The sequence below is a fragment of the Chinchilla lanigera genome, unplaced genomic scaffold (assembly GCF_000276665.1).
Source record: "Chinchilla lanigera isolate Chin_1 unplaced genomic scaffold, ChiLan1.0 scaffold00030, whole genome shotgun sequence".
Lineage (NCBI taxonomy): Eukaryota > Metazoa > Chordata > Mammalia > Rodentia > Chinchillidae > Chinchilla > Chinchilla lanigera.
In genome coordinates this window covers 210,420-218,654 of record NW_004955431.1, presented here as the reverse complement: position 1 = coordinate 218,654, position 8,235 = coordinate 210,420, and positions in this window count along the sequence as shown.

Here is an 8,235-nt window from a genome sequence, read left to right as displayed (position 1 = left end):
AGCAGGACTTTGGAAACCCCAGAGCAGTTAAGAGATTTTTAAACTTAGCTTGATTATATCTCTAAGTTATGATAAGTCAAAAGGTAGAAGTTTCCAGGGAGAGAAATATATTTTTCAAGTAGGAGCTAAGGTCAGGGTCTCACTATGTAGCCTAAGCTGGCTTTGAATTTACAATCTTCCTGCCCCAGCCTCCAGTGTGCCAGCATGCCTAGCTCTGTCTGTACATTTTTTGAAAATTTGAGACAGGGTCTCACTTTGTTTTCTGAGCTGGTCTTGAATTCCCTGTGTAACCCAGGTTGGCCTTGAATTCAACGTCTTCCAGCCTCAGCCTTCCAAGTTTGGGACTACAAGCGTGCATCACCAGACCCAGCTGTTTGCATGTTTTGATGGGAAGAGTGAAAAAGGCCTGCAAGTGAGAGACAGACCGTCTGAAGGAAAAGCATTTGTATGCTGAATGACTAAACCCGAAAGGACCTGGTGAAGTACCCCTGAGCACACATTTGGTCTGTAGAGACGGAATGATTCAAGTTAATATGGATTTTGAAAATGAGAATTTCTGCAGTGATTATCATGTAACAAAAACCAGGAAACTTCCCCCCAATATTACATGGGCACCTGGGCTATTGGAAAACATTAGGGAGGGTGAAAAACTCTCTAACACAAGATGGATTTAATCTCTTGCCACTCACTCAAACAGGGATACCAAGTCAACTTAATTTGGTTGAGAAGAATTTTAAAAAATTAGATCATGGAATTTCCTGAGCCAGAGTTATGGAATAAAACTGATATCAGCCACCTAGAACTTTATCTATGTGTTTCAGGCTTTGCCAAACAGCCCACATGGAAATGACGTGGAGGTTGTCTAAACTAGGCCAGAACCTGACACAAAATGAATAAAACACCAGGCATGGGACACAGAAGGGTCAGCTCCAGGAGGGATATGTGAAAGGGGGATGATGTGGTGAGTGACCTGAGGACAGAAGTGGGAAAATATAGGTAAGTTCCCAGGTCTCTAGATGACCACTGGGGACCCGAGTGTAACTGAGGCAGGGTCAGAGAAGAGATTGAAAATTAAGCTGAGATCACAGTAAAGAACAACTGAAACACTGAAACTTGGCCATTTTACTGTTTCTAAACATGGGGTAATCTTAGCTTCATGCCTTTCTGTTTTGAAGGATGGTATTCACATCACCTCCCACAAGTCAAGTGAACAGTTAGAAACATTTATGAAACTCCTAAAATGTACAAAATATAGGGTTATACCCTGGGTGGGGAGGGTGAGGTGGGGAAGGAATGCAGGAATGAGGAGAGTTCTCTAGTGAGTCCAATCCAGTGACTGAGACAGAATATGCAAGGTGTGATCAAATTATGTGGTTAATATTGAATGTTTAATAATTATTAAAGTAAAAAACACATTATTCCCTTTACTTCAAAACACATTTATCCCATCATTCTTGCCACTTTCTGAAGGAGTTCTGGAAGTCTTCTTTTGTGTCTTTGAAGTGTGATAAAAAAAATATGGTGAATACTGACACAGGACTATAAAAGCATTACAGTGTGTCATTCAGTTTATTATTCAAATTGGTACCATGTGACTTCTGGCTTTTCCCAAAGTTAAAATGACCATAAATTCTAAATGTTTTTAACTGAATCAGGACATTCATACAACCATGACAGTACAACCAAAGACACTCATTGTATTTTTTTGTCAGATCTCATAAACAGCTTAATATGTTTTCTTTTTGCAGGGCTGGGGGTTCAAACTCAGGGCCTCACACAAGCTAGGCAAGGGCACTACCACTGAGCCATACCTCTGGCGCAATATTTTTAGCTCGAGTGTCAGATTACTGTTGCAATCATGCAAGACCTCAAGTCTTTCTGGTTTCTGTACACCACATTTAAAATTTTTGAAATGACCACAAAACAGGTGTAGCTTCAGGCTCTAATAGTTCAGCTAAGAATATTTTTGGTGTGGTATGGGTATTTAAGCCAGGGCCTATGAATTAATCTACATCCCAGGCTCTTTTCACTTTTTATTTTGAGACAGCATCTCACAAAGTCCTTTAGTTGCCCAGGCTGAAATTGAACTTGTGATCTTTCTGCCACAGGTTCCGAGAGTGCTGGAATTACAGGTGTGTGCTACCATGCGTTGTCTAAGAACACCTTCAAAGAGGAAAAGTGAAATCACATAAGGAAGAGAGATAGGAGGAGGGGTGAAGGACAAACCTTACTGGTTATTCCTCAGACTGACAGCACACCCTTTTATGGCCAGCAACAGGTGACCTAGAACTCAGGATAGCGTGAAGCTGAGGTTGTGCCAGGTACTCTGGGTTGCTGGATATAAATAGGACTTTGGCTTAGGCCTACAGTCCTGCCTGTCTGTAAAGGGGAAGAACCTCTTTCCGGGCATAACATGTCTGAATATTGCGCCCCCTCTGGCCCCAAGTCACCCATCAGCAGAAACAAAAAGTAAAACAGGAAGACTTTTTTTCTTTCTGAATGGACAGTGCAGTGGCCCAGAAGCTGGACTCTGGCATCCCTGAAGGGAGCAAAAGAAGAGAAGTTTTATTAAAGTTCAGGAAAAGCCTGTTACCTCCACACCTGGGAGGCTGAGGCAGGAGGATTTTGAGTTTGAGGTCAGCCTGGGCTACATAATGAGACCCTGTCAAAAAAAAAGGAAGAAGAGAAGAAAGAATGAATGAAAGAGAGGAAGAAAAAGAAAAAAAGAAAGAAAAAAATTGCCATGAGTAAGGATTTTCTCTGCATATTGTTTTCACTTGGGCTTTTATCCCCAAGGAATATTGTATCATAATAAATTTATCTATCTATTTATCATCTATTTTGTCTATCACTTATCTATTTATATGTTTTGTGTATGTCTTTATTGTGCTAAAATGTACATAACATAAAATTTACTATTTTAACCATTTATCAGTGTACAATGCAGTAGCACTTAGTACATGTACAATTTTGTGGAAATGTTACCACTGTTTTCAGAACTATCACATTATTCTAAACAGAAACTCTGTACTCATCAAACAATAATTTCTCCTTCTCTGTCCTCTGGTAGCCGTTACTTTACTTTCTGTCTCTATCAATCTGTCTATTCTAGGTTCCTCAAGGAAGTGAAATATTACCCTGTGTAGTGCACTGCCTACCAACCTAGCTGAATTTCTGTTGAGTCTAATTTTGTTTATCTCTGATGCCTAAAGTCCAGAAATCCTTCTGGGGAAGGTCGTTGGTGGTACCAAAACTGGCTTGATCTGAGATGGCTGCCAGAGTGACCACCAGACCACCTCTAATTTCATTATAATCTCACCTGCAAGTTAAATGACATACTTGGTAGACCTCTTGGTTGGCAAGTGAGGCCTGCGCCTACACTCTGCCCACTTGTTGGGGCAGGGAAGCAGAGCAGGAGCAGCCTGAGGCCTGCACCTAAGCTCTGCCTGCTCCTTTGGACAGGGAAGCATGCAGGAGCATCCCAGGTTCCATGGATCTCTCAGTTGAGAGGTGAGGCCTGCCCTCCCTTGACCAGCTGCCTGAGGACCCTGGAGCAGTGACCCTTGTCTGGACACCATCAGGTGATGGCCCACACACTTTCCACTGAAGGCCTGGAGACCCAAAGGCCAGCTTTCCCACACCATCACAGTTGTGGTCCGATGTGTTCACCTCACCAATTGCCTGGGGATCCTGGGCCAGTGGTCCACTGCCTCCTACCATCTTGGGATAAGTCTGACATCCAGGTAAACTAGAGTCCCTAGAGACTTTCAGTGAGCTGCCTAGGTAGCGTGAAGCTCAGCACTTTCCATCTGACATCCAAAATGACAAGACCTAGGAGCAAAATGCAATATCAGAACTCAACTCCACCCAGAACAAGCCCAGGAGACACTGACATAGAACAACTTGGAAGTCACATACCTGAAATCTCTGAAATGATTGCAACTGAAGTAAAGAAACAACTCCATCAGGCCATAGAAGAAATCAGATCAGAAACAATCACCAAGGTAAAAAAAGAAATGACAACAATAATGAAAGGATTGCACAGCACATTTAAAGAAGACATATATAAAAAAATAGAAGAGCATAGGAAAACAATGGAAACATTAAATGAGCAATACAGGACAGAACTAGAATGCACGAACAGATTCAAAGAGATATCCAGGAAGTCAAAATTTCCATGGAAAGCTGCCAAAACTGCATGAATGAAGCTGAAGAAAGAATTTCAGATCTTGAAGACAGCATGGTAGCTGTTGATCGTGAAAGGAAGGATTTCTTAAAATCAACAAGGAACCAGGAATAATCAATTCAACAGGTGCAAGATGAGGCAAAGACAAATAATGTAAGACTAATAGGAGTCAATGAAACAGCAGGAGGCAAAACAAATGACAAAAAAAGAATATTTGCAGAAATAGCAAAATTTTTTCCAAGCATGGAAAAAGATTCTGATGTACAGGTAAATGAGGCATATAGAACTCCAAACAAAATAGAATCACACCCAGACGTATAATAATCAAGATTCCAGATATTCAGTAAAAGAACAGAGTATTAAAAGCTGCTAGAGAAAGAATCACATCACCTATAAATGAAAACCCATCAGAATCACAGCAGACTTCTCAACACAAACCATCCAATTGAGAAGAGCCTGGAGCAAAGTATTACAGGCCCTGAGGCAAAACAGCTTCCAACCAAGATTGATCTATCCTGCAAAACTATCTTTCATATTTGATGGAGAAATAAAATACTTCCACAACAAAGAACAATTGAAGAACTTCATGAGTGTCAAACCAACCTTACAAAGAGGACTAAAAGATATTCTACACAGAGAAAAAGTGACCCCAATCTCAAGAAAAACAACAGAAAGGAACCCTCAAGAAGAGTAAGCAATTAAATAGATAGGAAAAGTAGGAAATCAACAACAAGTAAATAGAATGACAAAGATAAGCCAACATATATAAGTTATAATCATTAATGTAAATGGCCTCAATTCATTAGTCAAAAGAAACAGACTGCCAGAGTGGATTAAGAAACAAAATCCCACAGTATGCTGTATACAGGAAACACACTTTACTCGAAAGGAAATCCATTGACTGAAAGTCAAAGTAAGCAAAACAACTCTTCATGCAACAGGATCCCAAAAAAAGCAGGGGTAGCTGTTATGTTTGGAGACAATGTAAACTTCAAACCAAAAACAATCAAACAACATAAAGTAGGTCACTACATACTTGTTAGGGGAAAACTGCAAGAGGAAGAGATAACAATCATAAACAAGTGTGCACCAATATGGGAGCCCCAAACTATGTAAGAAAAATCTTAACAGACATAAAAAAACAAATAATAAATAACGCTATTGTAATAGGGGGCCTAAACACCCCTTTGACACAAAGAGATAGGTAAACTAGACAAAAAGCACCAAAGAAATAAAGACTTGAACCAAAGCTGTGAACAAATGGACTTAGTAGATGTATACAGAGTGTTCCACCCCACAACATCAGAATACACATTTTTCTCAGCTGCACATGAGACTTTCTCTAAAATAGACCACATCCTAGCCCATAGAGCATACCTACTGAAATGCAAAAGACTGAAATTATCCCATGCATATTATCTGACCACAGTGCAATGAAATTGGAAATTAATGACAAAAGGAACTCCCAAAACTGCATAAACACTTGGAAATTAAACAACAACCTCCTGAACAAGCAATGGGTCACAGAAGAAATTAAAAAACACCTACAAACAAATGAAAATGTAAATACACCTTACCAGAATCTGTGGGATGCAATGCAAGCAGGCCTCAGAGGGTAATTTACAGTGCTGAACTTACACAAAAGGAAAACAGAAAGAGAACAAATAAATAGCCTAATTTTGTACCTGAAACTTTTAGAAAAGGAAGAACAAGTCAGGGGCTGGTGATTTAGCTCAGTGGCACAGCGCCTATCTGGCAAGCGCAAGGTCATGAGTTTAATTCCTGGTACCAGAAAAAAACCAAAAAAAAAAGAACAAGTCAAACCCAAAGCTCAAAGAAGGTAGAAGATTATGAAGATCAGGGCAGAAATTAATGCAATTGAGACAAAGAAAACCCTCCAAAAAATAAGTGAATCAAAGAGTTGGTTCTTTGAAAGAATAAATGAAATTGATAAAACCCTAGCCAACCTTATCAAGAAAAGAAAGGAAAGAACTCAGATTTATGCAATAAGGAATGAAAAGGATGAAATCACTACAGATTCTACAGAATTAAAAAGATCATTAATACTTACTTTGAAAATCTTTACTCCCATAGGATTGAAAACTCAGAAGAAAAGGACAGATTCCTAGATATGCATGAATTACCAAAGTTGAGTCAAGAAGATATAAAAATCCTGAACAACCCAATATCAATTAATGAGATTGAAAATGTGATTAAAAACCTACTGACAAAGAAAAGTACAGTCCCTAATGAATTTGTAGCAGAATCCTACAAAAAACTTAGAGAAGATTTAATGAGATTTAATGGCAACACTTCTCAAACTCTTCAACGAAAAGAAAAGAAAGCAATTCTCCCTAACTCATTTCTGGAGGCAGGTATTATACTGATACCCAAACCAGAGAAAGATCCAACCAAGACAGAGAACTACAGACCAATCTCCCTAATGAACATAGATACAAAGATACTCAATAAAATATTAACAAACAATACAGCAAATCATCAAGAAGATTATACACAATGACCAAGTGGAATTCATCCCAGGGATGGTTCAGTATAAGCAAATCAATCAATGTTATACACCATATCAATAGAGCCAAAGACAAAAACCACATGATTATCTCAATAGATGCAGAAAAAGCTTTCAACAAAGTCCAACACACATTCATGATTAAAACCCTGCAGAAAATAGGGTTTTCTATTCTGATCAAAGCCATCTATGACATCTATTCTGATTCAATCTGATCAAAGCCATCTATGACAAACCAATAGCTAACATCATAGTAAAGGAAGAAAACCTAAAAACTTTCACTTTAAAATCAGGAACAAGACAAGGATGTCCACTGTCACCACTCCTTTTTGACATAGTTCTGGAAGAATTAGTCAGAGCAATTAAACAAGAGAGAGAAATAAAAGGAATAAAGATAGGAAAGAAAGAAGTGAAATTATCACTATTTGCAGATGACATGATACTTTACATGGAAGACCCCAAAAACTCCACAAGAAGACTCCTTCAATTAATCAACAAATTCAGTAGCATAGCTGGATAAAAAGCCAACACTCAAAAATCAGTAGCATTTCTATACACAAACAACAAACACACTGAGAGAGAAATTAAGGAAATCATACCTTTCCCAATAACATCCAAGAAATTGAAATATTTCAGAATCAATCTAACCAAAGAAGCGAAAGATCTATTCAATGAAAACTATGGTACTTTGAAAAAAGAGATCAAAGAAGACTTCAGTAAATGGACAATGTTCCATGCTCATGGATAGGAAAAACCAACACTGTGAAAATGGCCATACTAACAAAATCGTTGTACAGATTCAATGCAATTCCCATTAAAAATACCATTGGCATATCTCACAGATCTAGAGAAAATATTCCTAAAATTCATCTGGAACCAGAAGAGATCTGAAACTATACTACAAAGCTACTGTAATAAAATCAGCATGGTGCTGGCTTAAAAACAGACCTGAGGGTCAGTGGAATAGACTGGAAGAAACAGATACAACCACAAACACACTCAGCCACCTAATCTTTGATAAAGGGGCTAAACAAGCTCACTGGAAGAAAGATAGCCTCTTTAATAAATGGTGCTGGAAAAATTGGCTTGCCACTTATGGAAAACTGAAAATAGACCCACTGTGCACCAAACTATCACCATGCACCAAACTGAAGACAAAATGGATCCCAGATCTCAATATTAAAACAGAAACAGTAAATCTATTGGAAGAGAAAGTAGGTAAAAACTTTGAAGACTTAGGGGTAGACAAAGAGTTCATGAACGAAAACCAAACCACAAGAGAAATACTTCAAAGAATCAACAACTGGGACCTCCTCTCACTGAAAAGTTTTTGCACATCTAAAGAAATCACCAGCAGAGTAAAAAGAAAACCCACAAATTGAGAAAAAATTTTAGCTGGCTATCTTTCAGACAAAGGGCTTCTATCTAGAACATATAAAGAACTGAAAAACATCAGCCTTCCCATATTGGAAGACCCAGTCCTAAAATGGGCATCAGAAATGAATACACACTTCTCAGATAA